The sequence below is a fragment of the Pantherophis guttatus genome, chromosome 1 (assembly GCF_059756535.1).
Source record: "Pantherophis guttatus breed Tessera chromosome 1, ASM5975653v1, whole genome shotgun sequence".
In the NCBI taxonomy this organism is placed as follows: Eukaryota; Metazoa; Chordata; class Lepidosauria; order Squamata; family Colubridae; genus Pantherophis; species Pantherophis guttatus.
This window is the reverse complement of record NC_142063.1, coordinates 341,971,269-341,989,863: the sequence shown is the minus strand read 5'-3', so window position 1 is coordinate 341,989,863 and position 18,595 is coordinate 341,971,269. Positions and strand designations below refer to the sequence as shown.

General features: G+C 38.7%; 1 protein-coding gene across 3 annotated transcripts in view; it reads right to left on the bottom strand.

Moving 5' to 3' along the window:
* Window positions 1-18,595, bottom strand: part of VMP1 (vacuole membrane protein 1) — a 159,618-nt gene that overhangs the window by 44,295 nt on the left and 96,728 nt on the right. The gene's annotated exons all lie outside the window — the stretch shown is intronic.

Here is an 18,595-nt window from a genome sequence, read left to right as displayed (position 1 = left end):
GACCTAAAATGATGGAGAAATTAAACAAAGCAACCTTGAATATTGCTGGCATGAAGTAGCCAATTGCACAGGATTATGGATTCTCACACCTCACCTTCCCACAGGTAGTCCTCGACTTACAATCATGATTGAATCTTAAAAGTGACTTAAGACTATTTTTCACACTTACGACTGTTGCAGCATCCCCATGGTCACGTGATCAAAATTTGAATGCTTGGCAATTGCCTCATATTTATGACAGTTGCTGTGTCCTGGGGTCATGTGATCCCCTTTTGCGACTTTCTGACAAACAAAGTCAGTGGGGAAGCCAGAATCACTTAACCGTATTCCTAACTTAACCACTACAATGACTGACTGTGGCAAGAAAGGTCGTAAAACGGGGCAAAACTCACTTAACAACTGTCCCGCTCAGCAACTAGAAATTTTTGGGCTCAAATGTGGTTGTAAATTGAGGACTCAACTGCTCCACAAAAATAATTTATTAAATAATAGATTTACAACTCACTGAAACAAGGTGGGGGGGAAGAAAAGGGCTCAAGAATTCCTGGCAGCTTTTATAATGCACATTTAATACTTCAAAGAATATTATAACAGACCACTATGAGACAAAAATGTAGTTTACATAACATGAAATAAATCTGTAACCCATATATTATTAATCGAAGCAGTATGAACAGGAATCCTTACTTAATCCCGAACTGATTATTTTGAACAACATAATGGGCCCCGCAAATAGCTTAGAGAAGAACATAAAAGCAAGATTATTTGAAACACAAAGACCAACAATGCAATGGCATAAGAATACAAGGAGGGGCCGATAGATGAAGCCCAAGACACATTTTTTCAACATCTTTTGCATCCAGATGTCTCCTTGGTGGCCACTTCAACCTTTTGGACCAGCCTTCCATTTGAGATTCAAGGGACCCCTACCCTTTTAGCCCTCCACCAAGCTGTGCTACACCCCCCCCATTCCTAAACAATGGGTTAGGATGGAGGATTTGCTGGGAGGCTGTTTGGTCTGGCATGTGGAGTGAGGGGTATGTTTTAACTATGTTATAGACTAGACTAGACTAGACTAGACTAGACTAGACTAGAATAATTTATTGGGATTAGAATGGAATGGAATGGAATGGAATATTCTTTATTGGCCAAGTGTGCTTGGACACACAAGAAATTTATCTCCAACAATGCATATGCTCTCAGTGTATACACAAACAACAAAGTAATATAATCATAAGATACCAATAGGAGAATGTAATAGGAAAGAGGAGAAGGATAATAACATTTTATTGAGTATTGTGAGATCTATTACATGAGAATGGTATCTATACGAGTCAGGGGTGGACAACTGTGGCCCTTTACGACCTGTGGACTTCAACTCCCAGAATTCCTGAGCCAGCCACCCCTGACTTCCATGTTGGCTCAGGAATTCTGGGAGTTGAAGTCCACAGGTCGCAAAGGGCCATAGTTGCCCATCCCTGATGTTAATCCTATAAGTAAGCAAATAAGTAACTAAATAAATAAGATAGCCAACTCAATAGATCCAGAAATCTCACAAACTGGACCCAAAAAGGCAAACCACCTTTTATTGTTGTTTCCTAGCAGCTATTACTTAAGACGTCTAAGAACTTCTACTTTGAAGTTTAAGAATGGTTTCCAAAATTAACAACCCAAAAATCTGTGATTTTTTTTTTTAAAGACCTGTCCCCCTTTTTTTAATATGGTTAGAGTACCTGCCTTAAAGAAAGCTTAAGGTCCTTGGAAGGATATCCTTGGATGGCTGTGGAGCACAGATTAGTGTGTCAAGTCATATTCTACTTGTAGGTTTCTACTAACGGTAAGCCTTTGGCTAGCATAGAGAGGAAGAAATTGGACAAAATGGACATACTCCCCAAGTAAGGTTTTTCATGTATTTTTATGATGTAGTTTATTTATTTATTTATTGGTTCGATTTATATGCCGCCCTTCTCCGGAGACTCAGGGCGGCTTACAATGCTTTTAAGCAATAGCCTTCATACTTTTGTATATACCTGCTTAGTAGGGCTTTCGGGCCCCCCTAAGTGGGGTTCTTTTTTATACAAAGTCAGCTTAGTTGCCCCCACAATCCGGGTCCTCATTTTACCTACCTTGGAAGGATGGAAGGCTGAGTCAACCTTGAGCCTGGTGAGATTTGAACTTGCAGTAATTGCAGGTAGCTGGTGCTATTTAACAGCACTTTAGTCTGCTGCGCCACCAAGGCTCTTCCTGACTCATCAACTCAGTATTAGAAGGTCACTATCTGGTAGCCACGGGAATGGCTTGGAGCCACTGCTGCAGAGACCACCTTAGTTTCACAGATAACATTTTAATGGTCCTTTTGTGGCAAAACCTTTTAATAACCAAAAGAAGAGAATATTTGTTTATCAGGATTGAACTGTGGGGTCCTTCGGGCTCTCTGAGTTTAGTGGTTTTCTTGAAGACGTTTCATTACCCAACTAGGTAACATCATCAGGGGTAGCAGTGATCAGTGCTCCTTTGACAATGTTGATGATGGTGGTTTTTTTTTCAATAATGAAACTGTGATTCTACAAAGTGTTACAGGATTTGACCTGGGTTTTAGGAACTTTGGGAAATAACAGATCCAAATCTTCAAGGACCTAAATAAATTCTTTCTCATATACTCACTGTATATATCCAATTAGTATTTAAAACGTAAAACGCAGATATTTAAAACAATATCTCAGGGGCTGCCACAAAGAAGAGGGAGCCAAGCTATTCTCCAAAGCCCCTGAAGGCAGGACAAGAAGCAATGGATGGAAACTAATCAAGGAGAAAAGCAACCTAGAACCAAGGAGGAATTTCCTGACAGTTAGAACAATTAATCAGTGGAATAATTTGCCTCCAGAAGTTGTGAATGCTCCAAACTGGAAGTTTTTAAGAAGAGATTGGACAACCATTTGTCTGAAATGGTATAGGGTTTCCTGCCTGAGCAGGGGGTTGGACTAGAAGACCTCCAAGACACCTTCCAATTCTGTTATTCTGTTAACATGAACACCGTATATACTGTAAACCTAAGAGTAGGAAACATTCTTTGGATTAAGAAATAAGATTCTTCAGAAATAAGGGACAATTTGTGGCAAAAGCTTCATGTTAAAGTTTAAGTCTATTTATGGATGAAGTTCTTACCAATTTTTCATAGGTACTAATTATGTATTTCCATGATTTTAGATTACAGTTATAAAAGTCGATGCTTAAATAAGCTTAGAACCATAAATTAGAAATAAGGATCGACAGAACGTGTGCAAATATAACATATACAAATAGGACCAATGAAAAATTTATGGAAATATTACTTTGCAGTAGTGAAACACTGCAATTTAAATCTTATATATCTATTAAATTAATTGATGTATACCCCATTTAAATTAAAGACATATTCTTAGGGTTCATTCCTTCATCAGTCATCTCATAAAAATGTACCGTCCTGAGGATTCGTCATTGCTTCTAGGAAATCCCCTTATATACATTTTAACTTTGTATCAGCGTTCTAAAAACAATAAATGATTTGATTTAATTTTAAATGGTTTTAAAATGAGTTTTTAAAATTATTGTATGTTGCTGTCTTATAATTTTTTAAAGTTTCTTAAGCAGTTGCTAAATGGAGGGAGAATTAAAAATACAATACATAAATGAGAGGATAGTAAAAATTGTTTTTTATGCCGTAGCTTCTCTACTATAAATATATACAGACCTGAATCTAATTAAACCGATTATACAGTGATGAAATCCAAAGTTAGTTTTAAATTTTTACTGTGGTAATTTAAAGCTCATTAAAGCAATTATTTTTAAACTCTGCTTATTCATTAAAATAATTTATCTTTCAGATGTTTTTAATGTAATACTTTCTCCTCTTGTTGGTTGACCAGCTTATTGCTTGGGGGGGAAAAATGAGGAAAGTTCTCAATTTGGAATTCACAATTAATTCTGCAGAATCGTTTCTAATAGTGGAAAATAGGCTAATTTTGTATGCAAGCAAATTATTGATGGACAACTTATTTATTTTACCAAGAAAGGAAGGGAGGAAGGAAGAAGGAAGGAAGGATTTTTTATAACTGTCGCATATCTGGTTTAACATTTATTGCTAATGGATAAATAACATCGCACAATATAAGAATAAGAGATTCAATAAGTATTAGGAACAGGAAATTTAATATATATGCAGATTGAATTTATAAATGATGTAATATTCAATTCTCAGAGGATTGGTATTTGATTTGAAGTTTCTACAAAAACTAATGAGTCTTCCAAAACAAAATTCATACATGAAATCATTTTTATTTGGGATTCATTGGTAAATATTTGATTCTACAAATACTCGGTTCTTTAAGGCTTTCTCATCAATTCAAGGAAACAGATATATTTTGAGTGTAAACTGACGGCAAAAATAGAATTTCACATGATAACTTCAACTATTTTGTTAAAAAAATTAAAAAGTTAGATCTTTATAGCTCTCAATAGGAATAGTGTGCAATTGCTATATTTAAATATACTCATCTATAAGATGCAGATGTAAATAGATTTTCAAAATAGATTTTCAAAATTCTGAACTGCTACCAGTTATGTTCCCAAATTCAAAAACTATACCCTTCAAAACAAAAACAAGTCTAAAAGGAATTTCACCACAAATTCAATTTCTTCGGTCCAAGGTAATTTTATTTATAACACTCTCAAACAGGGAAAATTAATAATAAACCACAATACTGACAGTATAGAACAAGAAACCTATACTTATACACTCTGCTAGCATTATACACTTCTACTAGCATTTTAGTAGAAGGTGATTTTTGAAAAGTAAAATTATACAAAACTTGCACATTAAATTTACACAAGGCTGTAAACCTTGGGGTTGGGTTGGGTCATCATTTAATGGACTGACCTCTCCAAAACATTTTCTATGCATTTGAGATGTTTTAGCACAAAGCTCTCGCATGTCGGAAAAAGTTAAGGAACTTTATACCTGATCTTGAGTGACTTTGATAAATATTTGTCACCTAAAGATATCTGGATTATGGGTTATGCTTTCCACCCCAGCGAACTTTGAATTTTTATTTTCAATACTACTTTATTTAACCAATTTAGATTAAATTACTAATGGTTTCCAGACGGTGTAACACATTATCCCAACTTGCTCTCCAAAGGATGCAAGTTAAAAACAACAAACTTCCTAGATGCAGTCAATATAGATCTAATCTGCCTCCAAATAAAATGTTTTGCTCTAGATTAAATATCGACATTCAGAAATACAAGAAGGCAATTTGATGCCTGCTAAGGAAAAACATTTTGATGCAGAAATTTACCTATGCTGTTGTTAATTGCACATCTATCATTTCCCAAATTAATAATGGTTGAAAGTGGATTAACAATTGCAGGACATTCCCTCCCCCCCCTAAAATTTATAATTGGAGTTTGGATTTAACATTAGACGTGATGTTTCTAAATTGGAACTTCTTGATGGAACTGCCAGAGAAGAGGAAAAAAGAAGACAGAGAGGAGGGAAAAAAGAGTAAGGCAGGAAGGGAGGGAGAAAGAAAGAAGAGAAACAAAGGAAAAGAGAAAGAGAAAGAAAGAAAGAAAGAAAGAAAGAAAGAAAGAAAGAAAGAAAGAAAGAAAGAAAGAAAGAAGACAGGAAAAAAAGAAGATAGAAAGGAGGAAAGAAAGAAAAAGAAAGAGAGAAAGAAAAAGAAAAAGAGAAAAAGAGAGTGAGAGAGAATAGGCAAATTTTACATGCAAGCAAATAATTGATGGACAACTGATTTATGAAAGAAAGAAAGAAGAAAGAAAGAAAGAAAGAAAGAAAGAAAGAAAGAAAGAAAGAAAGAAAGAAAGAAAGATTGAAATTGGAGATTGATGAATGGTTACCTGAAAAGGAGTCCCATTTTTAAAAAGTAGAAGAGGAAAAGAGAAGTGTAGAAGAAAATATTTCATGCGATCAGGGTCTTTCATAAGAAGTTTCCCCATAATCTCCCTATTACAATGCTAGATTTGACCATTAATGTTTTCACTTCCTATTTTGCCAAGACTGTTTCATAAACCGTGTGGGGTATTGTGATATTTATAATTTAATTGAAAATGAAAGGGCCGATGGTAAAAAAAATAAATTAAAAATAAAAGCCAAGTGTACTGAATTTTAAAACATAAATAATTGGATGTAATTTGCAAGCCAGTCTGAATATTTTTCTTTTATCCCATTTAACCAATCCTTGTGTGAAAAAAATGGAAAATTGTAATAAAAGAGATCTATTTGACTTTAAAGGAAAATGAGGAGGTGAGGAAAGAAAAATAGAAAGCATTGCAAACTTAGGTTTATCTCATTTTAAGGAAAAAATACTAGGTTTATTATTCAATATTATGGATCTCAGAACAAATTGAGACGCGTGGAAATTTATTTAAAATGGAGATAACGATAGCTACACATAATGATACCTACACATCAGAGAATGAATTAAAAAAACATGGGCACACAGCTTTTTATTTTGGAAATCCTGATATGCCAAAAATAATTAAACAATCAAAATTTTAAAAAATACAAGTTTTAGAAATATATATTTCTCAATAAATATATTATTTATAATTTATTACGTCTGTCTTTGTTACTTTATTTTTTTAAACAATATTCTTAAAAGGAGTTAAAGATTTTTCGAGCTAATTTCTAGCATTTTACTTATGTCTTGTTGACTTACTGCATGCTAAGAGCTGTTAACATCAAAAAAGATTCTTTTATATCACACCTTAATTGTCTGAAAGATGATTTTAAAAAACGAAACACAAAAACAGAAACAACTGCTTGTGTGATTAAAAACCAGAAGGCAAAGAAATTCTAACATCCGCAAAGCAGATAATATCTGGTAAATAAATGGCTGTTTTATGAATAAACAATTTTAATATCTTGCTTCAAGATTTTTTTACTTTCAAGTTCCCTTTTCTTACAACTTTTTTTTTTTTAAAACCTAACCGCTGTCTAGTTCTGATTTTATCTTTTTTGAAATTAGCATTAAGATACCTCTTCTAAGTCTTTTTTTTTTTTTTTAAAGGCAAGATTTCAATTCTCAGATGCCACTGGACAATTTTATTCAAAGAAACAGAGATCAAAAAGATTTATATACTTGTATATATATACATATATATGAACATGAATATTTCAAAATTACTTACGGGCAAAAAATAACTTTCCCCCAATTAAAGATTATAGATTTTCTTCTCCCGTCTTCCCGGTTATCGTGAATCATTTTCTTTATTGTAAGAATATTGTTATTATTTTTGCTCAAGACTATTCCTATCAAAAGCATGACTCTTGTGGGACTTAGGAAAGACTTCCTGCTTCTAATGCTAAACCAACCAGGAATTTTTAAATGATTAGTTATTACTTCACTGGATTAATCATCGGATTTTTAAAAAAACAATGCTGGGAATAGTGGTGAAAACTGAAAAGTTTGTTGAAATAATAGGCAATTCGCAAAGCTCACGTTTTACAATCCATAAAAGCAATATTTTCTAATTAGTGTAATGGTTTAATAAAGGGATAAAAATTCAAATGAAAACTGCTCCCTACTAAAATTTTAAAAAGAGGGAAACTCGTTATATTTTAAATTAGTTCTTACAAGGTAATTTCTAATGCAATTGATTTTCTATCCAAGGGGAAGGAATTTTAGAAAAGAGATTAGGATGTGTTTTGCTGCTAGAAATTTCCTAAAGGAAGGTTTTTTTCCAGATGGATATGAGCTTTCAAATAAACAAGAGGAATTTGGTGGTGTGTACTTGACTCAGTCTTGTTGTCTTTGCAATTGTCTTGTTACAGGTATTAAGTCAAAATTTATTACCATGGTTGGCTGATGTTGGTATATAAAAATTATGTAAAAAGGAATATATAGTTTTTCTCAGGGTGGATAAAAATCAATGTTTTTTTTTAAAAAATAAAAAAAAATCAGATTTTTTTTTGATTTTTATCGAATTTATTTTAATAAAAAACTTTTGGGGTAAAAATCTATCGTAAGATAGTTTTCTATTTAAGATACATAAATAATTTAGTTTATTCAGCATGAAATGGAGCTTAGTTATGTAGCAGGAGGCTTATTGTATATTCTGTATATTCTGCAACACTGGGACTATCGGTGAGTCAACAGGGGGTCCAAGGAGTAGCAGAGATGACAGTTGCTCTTTAAAAATTATGATTTAAATCGAGTTGATTTAAATCAAGCCTTTTTACTAGGGATTTAAATCATGATATAAATTGTGATTTAAATCAACTCGATTTAAATCAAATCCACCCTGGTTTTTCTTAATAAATTGAATAGTCTGGGCCCCACTCTACAGTCTGTAACTATCTGCAAAAGGCTGGGCAATGTATTTTAGGCAGGAATTTTGGCATGCAAGACCCATGAGGTGGTTTATACACAAGGATCTTTTTATGTGGGATCCTGGGCTTGGTTGTTTTCTTGCAGACGTTTCATTGCCCAACTAGGTAACGTCATCAGTGCTACAAGGGAGTGGGGTTTGCTCTCTCTTTATATACTTGCCCTGTCGCCACTTTACCAGCAATTAGCACCCAGATAAGCAGAGACTAATATCAAGATTAATACCTGGACCAACAATGAAGCAATAAACAATACCCCAATCAAGGAACCACCAACTCAGATAGTTAATCAAACAATAAACAACAGCCTAACCAAGGAACCACCCAAACCATACCCACCATCACAGACAAGGCAAGTCACTTGTATATAAATAGAGAGCAAGCTTCACTCCCTTCTAGCACTGATGATGTTACTTAGTTGGGTAGTGAAACGTCTGCAAAAAACCAATCAAGTTCAGAGAGCGCTAAGGACTCCACAGTTCAACCCTGTGCTATAAACATTAGCGGGTATTGGATTTTTTTTTATCCCCACAACCACCAACCAATGAGTTAGGCTGTGCTGATACTAAATGGACCTGAGGTGATTCCACAGAACTTTCATGGCTATGAGGAAACTTCAACCCGAGTCTAGACACTGTCCATCAACGAAGAAATTAATTATAATTAATTATAGCTTGCCTTCAGAAGTTGTGGGCGCTCCTTCATCACTGGAGGGTTTTAAGAAGAGATTGGACAGTCATTTGTCTGAAATGGTATAGGGCAGTGATGGCTAACCTTTTTGCCGTCGCGTGCCAAAAGTACGGGGTTGCGTGGGGGGGGGGGTGTTGTCGACAAGCAAAGTCAATGGGGAAAGCCAGATTCACTTAACAACTGTGTTTCTAATTTAACAACTGCAGTGATTCACTTAACAAGTGTGGCAGGAAAGGTCGTAATATGAGTCAAAAGTCACAACAACAGTCTTGCTTAGTAACATAAATTTTGGCCTCTGTTGTGGTCAGATGTAGAAGACTATGTGTATTAAATATATATATATATATGTCTTTTTCTTTTTCGTAGGCTTTTATGTGCATATTCTTTCTAGCCAGGTTTTACCTACGTAAACTAAGTTGTAACCAGGGCTGCAGAACAACTTAGTTTACGTAGGTAAAACCTGGCTAGAAAGAATATGCATACATACATACATACATACATACATACATACATACATACATACATATATTTTGAACAGATCTCTTCAAGGGAATTTCAGTAATTGTGGAGAAATGGAAATGGCTGAAAATACTTGCTTTTTGGGTTAAACCCTGGACTCCTCTTTTATTTGAGTTCTTTCCCCAGCAGTGAGGTCTCTAGATCAATCTTTATGATTTACATCTTGATTGTTCCACCTCGAGAGTTGTACCCTGGATCTTCTGTCAAGCTGGGCACGGCCCCAGCTTGTCTAAAAGACAACATTGCTCCATTGTGACTAATATCCCCGGGTAATCTGCAGCTGCACGATTTGTGGCGTGCCAAAGGAGAGCGTTTTTGTGGCTCATCATACAGATCCACATCTCCTATGCTTTATTATTATTATTATTAGATTTTTTTTAAAAAAATACCACCTTTATTATTTTTTATAAATAACCCAAGGTGGAGAACATACCTAACGCTGGTTCCTCCTCTTATTTTCCCCACAACCACCACTATGTGAGGTGGGTTGGGCTCACAGAGAGAGGGACTGGTCCAAAGACACCCAGTCAGCTTTTATGGCTAAGGAAGGGACTAGAACTCACTGTCTCCTAGTAATTGGCCCAAAGTCACCCAACTGGCTTTTGTGACTAAAGTGGAAGTAGAGCTCACTGTCTCCTGGTGAGATAGGCCCAAAATCAACCAGCTGGCTTTCGTGCCTAAGGTGGGACTAGAATTTACCGTCTTCTAGTAATTAGCCCAAAGTCACCAAATTGGCTTTCGTGCCTAAGGTAGAACTAGAACTCACTGTCTCCTGGTGATTGGCCCAAAGTTACCCAGCTGACTTTCGTGCCTAAGGCGGACTAGAACTCACAGTCTCCTGGTTTCTAGCCTGGCACCTTAATCATTATACCAAACTGGCTCTTCCATGGAACTCAGCTCTACAGAGTTAGCCCATTGAAAAATGAGTGGTCAATACAAATACAGGTAGTCCTCGACTTACGACCACAGTTGGTAGCCCAAAATCTCTGTTGGTAAGTGAGGCATGTGTTAACTGAGTTTTGCCCTATTTTTGCCCTTTCTTGTCACAGTTGTTATGTGACTCACTGCAGTTGTTAAGGTTAGTAACATGGTCGTTAAGCGAATCTGGCTTCCCCGTTGGCTTTGATTGTCAGAAGGTCGCAAGAGGGGATCATGTGACCCTGGGACATTGCAACTGTCTTAAATACATGCCAATTGCCAAGTGTGTGAATTTGGATCACATGACCGTAGGGATGCTGCAGAGGTCATAAGTGTGAAAAACGGTCATAAGTCACTTCTCGGTGCCATAGTAACTTTGAATGGCCAGTAAATAAACTGTTGTAAGTCGAGGACTACCAATGAATAGAATAGAATAGAATAGAATAGAATAGAATAGAATAGAATAGAATAGAATAGAATAGAATAGAATAGAATTCTTTATTGGCCAAGATAAATTATTGGACACACAAGGAATTTGTCTTTGGTGCATACGCTCTCAGTGTACATAAAGAAAAAATAAAATACATTCGTCAAGAATCATAAGATACAACAGTGATACTCATACGATACTAATAAGCAATCAAATCACACTAGGAAACATTAAAACAATACAAGCAACATGGTTATAGCCATAAGTGGGAAGAGATCGGTACTAGGAAGGATGAGAAGAATAATACGGTAGTAATAATAGGATTGGTAATAACAGAGTTAAAAATACAAATAATAAAATAAAATAAAATATAAAATAAAATTATAAAATAAAATATAAAATAAAATTATAAAATAAAGTATAAAATAAAATTATAAAATAAAATATAAAATAAAAATAAAACAAAATATAAAATAAAAATAAAATAAAATATTGCAGGATTCCTATTTTAGAAATCAAAAAACCCCAAAAGTAAATCCCATTGATTTCAGCAGGGTTTAACTCTCAGGTCAATGTGTGAATGTGAAAATCGGTGGCAACTTTATTCATTAATTATTTTGGGCCAGAAAAATTTAGGAAAAGCCCTTGGAGCATCTGATCCAATCAGCTTCCGATCTGGATGAAAAAAACCTCAATCTGAAACAGCACCAAGGCTCAATGTCCGAAGCTTTAACCGTAGATTGGAGCGGGGAAAAAACTACTCAAAGAAATTAACTTTATACCTATTTTTTTAAAAGGAGTGTATGTGTCACTCGGCAAGGAGTTTCACTTCCCGCTTTTCAGATCTGCTTAACAAAGGTAACACAATACCTCTAGTTTCAGATAACTTGCCTTTTCTTTCACACCAGGCCAACAGGTGTGTGAGTGTTTTAAAGGGAACATTATGTACTCGGCTGATAGCCGGAGCAGTCAGAAGGAAGGGGAGGGGAAGGAGGAAGAACACAGGGCTTACACATCCATTACTCAGCACTTCTACCACCAACTGTCTCGCCTGTTAAGTCATCATCCCTCGCAGGTTGGCTGGGAAAAAAAGCCCGTGAAAGAGACAGATGCTCGGCTGACAAGCTGACTCACACGCGTGTGCACTCACGCACAACTCAGCACTGGGATAATAACTTACCAGCAGGATTTCAAAAGAAAAGAGCGAAGAACTTGGCCGGGGGAACTTAAAAAGACCGAGCCAGTGGGAAAAACAAAAACGGGGACGCTTTTAGAATGGTAGAAATCAATTAACACATCCGCAATGCTTCAGGGCTACACAATTCGGAATCTGCTAAAAGAGACGGAGGTGTTGTCATTTCCACACACACCCTCTCCACTCACTTAGGCACTTCTTGAACTGGTGGACTGCGTGCGTTCGGGCCATCATTTGTACTTTTCGACACGTTGGGAACGAAAAAAAGAAAAAGGGAGGAAATGGCTCTCTGAAATCTCACAAAACAAATGTCAACACCACACGTGTGACAGACAGGCTTCTGTTCTAACTGGCCTCCACGACCGCATTCTGGAAAATTTATGTATTGCTTTGTTTGATTTATGTAGCTGCCCGTCCTACCGGCATAACTCTGGGTGGTTTAAAAGGTAAAGGTTCCCCTCGCACGTATGTGCTAGTCGTTCCCGACTCTAGGGATGGTGCTCATCTCTGTTTCAAAGCCGAAGAGCCAGCGCTGTCCGAAGACGTCTCCGTGGTCATGTGGCCGGCATGACTCAACGCCAAAGGCGCACGGAACGCTGTTACTTTCCCACCAAAGGTGGTCCCTATTTTTCTACTTGCATTTTTTACCTGCTTTCGAACTGCTAGGTTGGCAGAAGCTGGGACAAGTAACGGGAGCTCACCCTGTTACGCGACACTAGGGATTTGAACCGCTGAACTACCGACGTTTCGATCGACAAGCTCGGCGTCTTAGCCACTGAGCCACCGCTTCCCTCTGGGTGGTTTACAACGATTTAAAAAAAAAAAACCTACAAAAAAAAAATACAGGAAGTCCTCAAGTTACAGTCATTCGTTTAGTGACCGTTTGAAGTTATAACGGCACTGAAAAAAGTGACTTATGACCGTTTTTTAACACTTAGGACCGCTGCAGCATCCCCTTGGTCACGTAATCAAAATTTGGATACTTGGCAACTGGGGTGTATGTATGACGGTTGCAGTGTCCCGGAGTTGTGTGATCCCCTTTTATGATCTTCTCACAAGAAAAGTCAACGGGGAAGCCAAATTCACTTAACAATTGTGTTACTAATTTAACAACCGCAATGATTCACTTAATATCACTGGCAATAAAGTTCATACGAATCGTAGATGGATAGATTGATTAGATTGATAGACAGACAGACAGACAGACACCCTGTTTTCCCCCAAAATAAGACATCCCCTGATAATGGGCACTCAAAAGATCAGGCTTTTGAGTGCATGGCAATAAGGCCAAGTGTTTATTTCAGGCTTCAAAAAAATATAAGACAGGGTCTTATTTTTGGGGAAACACGGTAGTCGTCAGAAAAACTCCCGAGACTTTTTGAAGAATGAGGGGCTCCCATTTTGCATTCTCTTTCCTCTTCCCTTTTCCCTTTCACACTCTGCCCTTTGCAGGCTTGTACTTGTAAGTGGCCTTTTGGTTAGTGATTGATCTGATGTAAGCTCCCCGGGGAATGCTTTTGACCCGATAAGGACAAGATAAAGTACTTCAAATAAAGTACTTTCCCTGATAAAACTTGAAAGGGTGGTCTGGGACGCCTAAATAAGCTTGCAAGTTTGGGCAATGAGATCCTAGCAGCTGCCTAAGTAGGCCAGAGACTTATGCTGGCTTAACTTCAGATCAAATATCTTTATTACGGATTTCGGACCGGCTTAACTTCAATTACGATCTGGTTCAGATTTAATCCTCTATTTTGCTGAAAGTTGAACTGAACTGACATACAGGTAGCCCTCGACTTACAAACCGTTCATTTAGTGACCATCCAAAGTGACAATGTGCACTGGAAAAAAAAAGGGGGTCTGATGGCTGCTTTTCACTTAATGACCATTGTAGCATCCCTTATGGTCATGTGATCGGTGTTCACAAAAAGCCCCGCCTCCACCTATTCTCTGCCTCCCAAGTCCCAGCTGATCAGGAGGAAATGGGGATTTTGCAGTATCCTTTCCCTGGAGCGGGGTAGAAATGGAGATTTTACAGTATTCTTCCCCTGCCATGCCCACCAAGCCATGTCACGCCCACCAAGCCACACCCACAGAACCGGTAGTAAAAAAATTTGAAACCCACCACTGGCTCACGTGATCCCCTCTTGTGACCTTAGGACAAGCAAAATCAACAGGGGAAGCCAAGATTCACTTAACAACCAGGTTACTAACTTAACAGCTGCGGTGACTTGACTTAACAACTGCAGCAAGAAAGGTTGTAAAATGGGACCCAACTCCCTTAACAACTGTCTTGCTTAAGCGATGGAAATTTTGGGCTTAATTGTGGCTGTAAGTCGAGGACTACCTGCATTAAAATTTCACACTTCCTCATTAAGGTGTTTTGTACACCCTCCCTGAAGGAACCCCGTCCTCATTTGCTGGAAGCTGCCTGGATCCCCAATTCCAGCCAGGTGGAATTTCAAAGTTGGCTTTTCAGAGAACCGGGCCTGTTGATTCTTGACATGGGCCAAGGGACATCTTGGCCAAGAGATTCTCTTGAATAACAGAACAGAGTAACAGAGTTGGAAGGGACCTTGGAGGTCTTCTAGTCCAACCCCCTGCTTAGGCAGGAAACCCCATACCATTTCAGACAAATGGCCGTCCAATCTCTCTTCTTAAAAACCTCCATTGATGGAGAACCCACAACTTTTGGAGGCAAGTTGTTCCACTGGTTAATTGTTCTAACTGTCAGGAAATTTCTCCTTATTTCCAGGTTGCTTCTCCCCTTGATTAGTTTCCACCTGTTGCTTCTTGTCCTGCCATCAGGTGCTTTGGAGAATAGCTTGACCCCCTTTTCTTTATGGCAGCCCCTCAAATATTGGAAGACTGCTATCACATCACCCCTGGTCCTTCTTTTCACTAAACTAGAAGGCAAAACAAGGCAAAGTCAGGCAAGACTGATCTCCTCCCTTGGCCCAACAAGTGAAAGGGTTAAGACAGATCCACCCAAGCCTGTTTTAGCAAAAAAATAAAAGGAATGCCCTCAGGAGTCTGGAATGTACAACATGCAGACGACTGACGGTTCATTTGGTGGCCACCCATTGAGAGTGAACAATAAAGAAAAGAAGGAAAATGAAGGAATAGGGTAAAGGGAGGGATGACGGGGGTGGAGGTGGGGGTGGGGAGGGGGAAAATTCAAGCTTTTGGTCCAAATTGGGACCTTGTCCTGGGAAGGGAAGGGAAGCAGCCCAGAAGGACACTTCCTGTTTCTCCAAAATGGTGCCTCCTTCTCTATCGTTTTTTTCCAACCCTGCCTCTGTGATGCCAACTTGCAAACTATTTTAAGGAAAGCCACTGCTGGCAAGGGAGGAATAAGCAACCAAATAGTCCACTCGGTCTCGCGATGGGGGGGAGGCTCTGAAGTCTTTATATCTCTGTGTGTGTGTGTGTGTGTGTGTGTGTGTGTTTGTGTGTGTTTGTGTTGAGAAAGATTTCAGAAGCCAACTGGAGTAGCTTTTTATACCGAGCGAGAACCAGAAGCTTGGCTACAGGAAGAATTACATACAGCACCGGAGCATCCAGCGTGTAATTCTGAAAACTAATCAGATTCCCAACGAAGCACATAACTCGTTCCGTGTGCCCGGCACGCTTTCCATACATAAGTGGGTTGTGCAACGTGCCCGCACACGAGACACACATCCGGACGGTGAATACTGCTTGAACAATCCTTCTGGCAGGCGAGCGTGGCCTCCCCAATGAATCTCGGCCTGAAGTCGATCAAAATAAAGCAACTCCCTGAACCATGGCTTGACGAAACAGGAATCAAACCCTGATGGGTTTTTTTTTTGCTTCATTGTGGCTTACGGAACGAGCCCACCTTGGCTAGGAATACGTAACGTGAAATGCTAAAACTGAAGTGTCAATCGGGGTGGGATTTAGCCGGTTCGGGTGAACCGGATGCTAATTTTACATCTGGTTCGCCGAACCGGTAGTTGCAAGGACTGGCTGGCCCCACCCACCCCACCCCTCCCAGGAGTCTCCATGCGGCCCGTTTTGGATGCAAGGTAAGCGCAGGGCCAGGGCGGAGGCTCTGAGAGGGTGAAAAATGGGCCTACCAGAAGTCTGAAAACGGGCCTGTTTACGGCCTCTGGAGCCCAGAGGAGGCCGTTTTCGCCCTCCTGGAGACTCGAGGAAAGCCTCCGGAGGGTGAAAGCGCCCCCCCATCCCGGCCGTGGTGCAGGAGGCAGAGTAGGCCATGCCCCCTAGCAAACTAAAATTTTTCAATCCCACCCCTGGTGTCAACCCCACCAGAGACAGGAAATTGGGTTGAAGGGCTGTTTTCAGGTTTAATATTTGTCAGCATGCTCCTTCTTGTTGCAAATTTCTCCCAGGGGCCTCTGGTTCCCGATGTTCTTCTATTATTAAATGCAGAAGGTAAAATTCATGCCTTTTTAATCACTTCTTAGTTAGAGGAACCTACCTGGTATGTTGGCACGTAAAAGTCATCATACAAGAGGCTACAAACCTAATCGACAATTAAAGAACAATGACCCCTGAAGCCTGGTTAGGAAATTTGCCAATCTTCTCCAAATTACTTTTCTTTTTTTCATTAGGTTGATAATTTGCTATCCAGAAAGCCTGCCTCTGGTGATGAATCCGGTTAAAGAACTGTATTGCTGCTGCATTTATTTATTTATTTTTAATCCTGATGCTATTTAGAATACTCTTAATCCTTTAAATAGTATTTAAGGACTACTTTTAATTGTTATTTTATGAGAGCTTACAGTGAGGTTTACCGACTTAATTTCTCTCTAGGTGAAAAGGCAGGGGGGAAAAAAAGGTTCATATATAAAAAAAATGCAAATAATTTACCCAGAAACTTAGCATCTCTCCCGCCAAGCCCATTCAGCTGGGAACTCCGCCTGCTAAACCGTTCACCTATCACACTTGAAGATTTTAAAAAGTAAAACTGGGTAGGGTGTGGCCGATGGACTTTGTGTTCTTTGTTGGGGCAACCCACAAAGACCAAAGTAAAGATTCGTTCCAAAAAGAAAAACAAAGAAAAAAAAAAAGGGGGGGGGGAAGCAAGTTTCTACAAATGCAGAAGTCTAAAAAACTTTTCAAGAGCCTCTCCTATGGTGTTCGTCATTAAATGATATTTAACCCATTGCAAATACTGCCCATCCATTTCTCCTTGACAGGAAGTGATTCCTAGGAACCCATGATGTAATTATTAACCCAAAGAGACAGAAGCTGAAGTTGGATGTGAGAAACACACACACACACACACACACTCCCCCTCCCCCACTCCCCAACCCCAGTCCACGTTGACAAATTCTTTTGACAAGTCCTGTGGTTACAGGGAAGCTGGTTTCATACTGAGTCATCTCTGTTCAAACAGTTTACTGGAAATGGAGGGGAGGGGGAATTTTCAAAGAAATCATGTGATGGCCAGACTAACCACAATCAGCAAAATGTTCAGAGGGGAAAGAAAGAAAGAAAGAAAGAAAGAAAGAAAGAAAGAAAGAAAGAAAGAAAGAAAGAAAGAGAGAGAGAGAGAGAGAGAGAGAGAAAGAGAGAGAACATAGGGAGGAAGAAGAGAAGAATGAAGATGGGAGAGAGAGAGGAGAGAAGAGGGAAAAAGAAAGAAAGAAGGAAAGAAGGAAAGAGGAAGAAAGAAAGCAGCACAAAGAGGAGAGAGAAAGAACTAGTAGGGAAGAAGAGAAAGAAAGATGGAAAGAGAGAAGAGAGAAAGAAGGAAAGAGAGAAAGAAAGAAAGAAAGAGGAAGAGAGAGAGAGAGGAAGAAGGAAGAAGACAAAAAGCATGAAAGAGAGAGAAAGAAATAGGGAGGGAGGAAGTGAGAAGAGAAAGAGAGAGAAAGAGAAAGAGAAGGAAGGAAGAAAGAAAGAACGTAGGGACGAAGAAGAGAAAGAAAGAAAGCAACACAAAGAAGAGAGAGAAAGAACTAGTAGGGAAGAAGAAGAGAAAGATGGAAAGAGAGAAGAGAGGAAGAAGGAAAGAGAAAGAAAGAAAGAGGAGGAGGAGAGAGGAAGAAGTAAGAAGTGAAAAAGCATGAAAGAGAGAGAAAGAAAGAGAAAGAAAGAAATAGGGAGGGAGGAAGTGAGAAGAGAAAGAGAGAGAGAGAGAAAGAAGGAAGGAAAGAAGAAAGAAAGAAGAGAGAGAAAGAAGGAATGGGGAAGAAGAGAAAGTTGGGGAGATAGAGAAGAAAGAAAAAGAGAGGAAGGAAGGAAGGAAGGAGGGAGGGAGGGAGAGTAAGTAAGCAAGCAAGTTAGTCCAGGCTCCCTGGATAAACAACTGCTCTGCAATCTTTAGTCCCTTTGAAGTTTCGGATGTGCCTTTAACCCCTTTCAACAGTCCTCAAGGGAGAGGGCTGGAGAGAACTGGGGAAGAGTCAACAAAGAGAAGGGCCTTGACTGCCCCACATAGAGCAATGGCCAGAGAGCACAGCCGCCC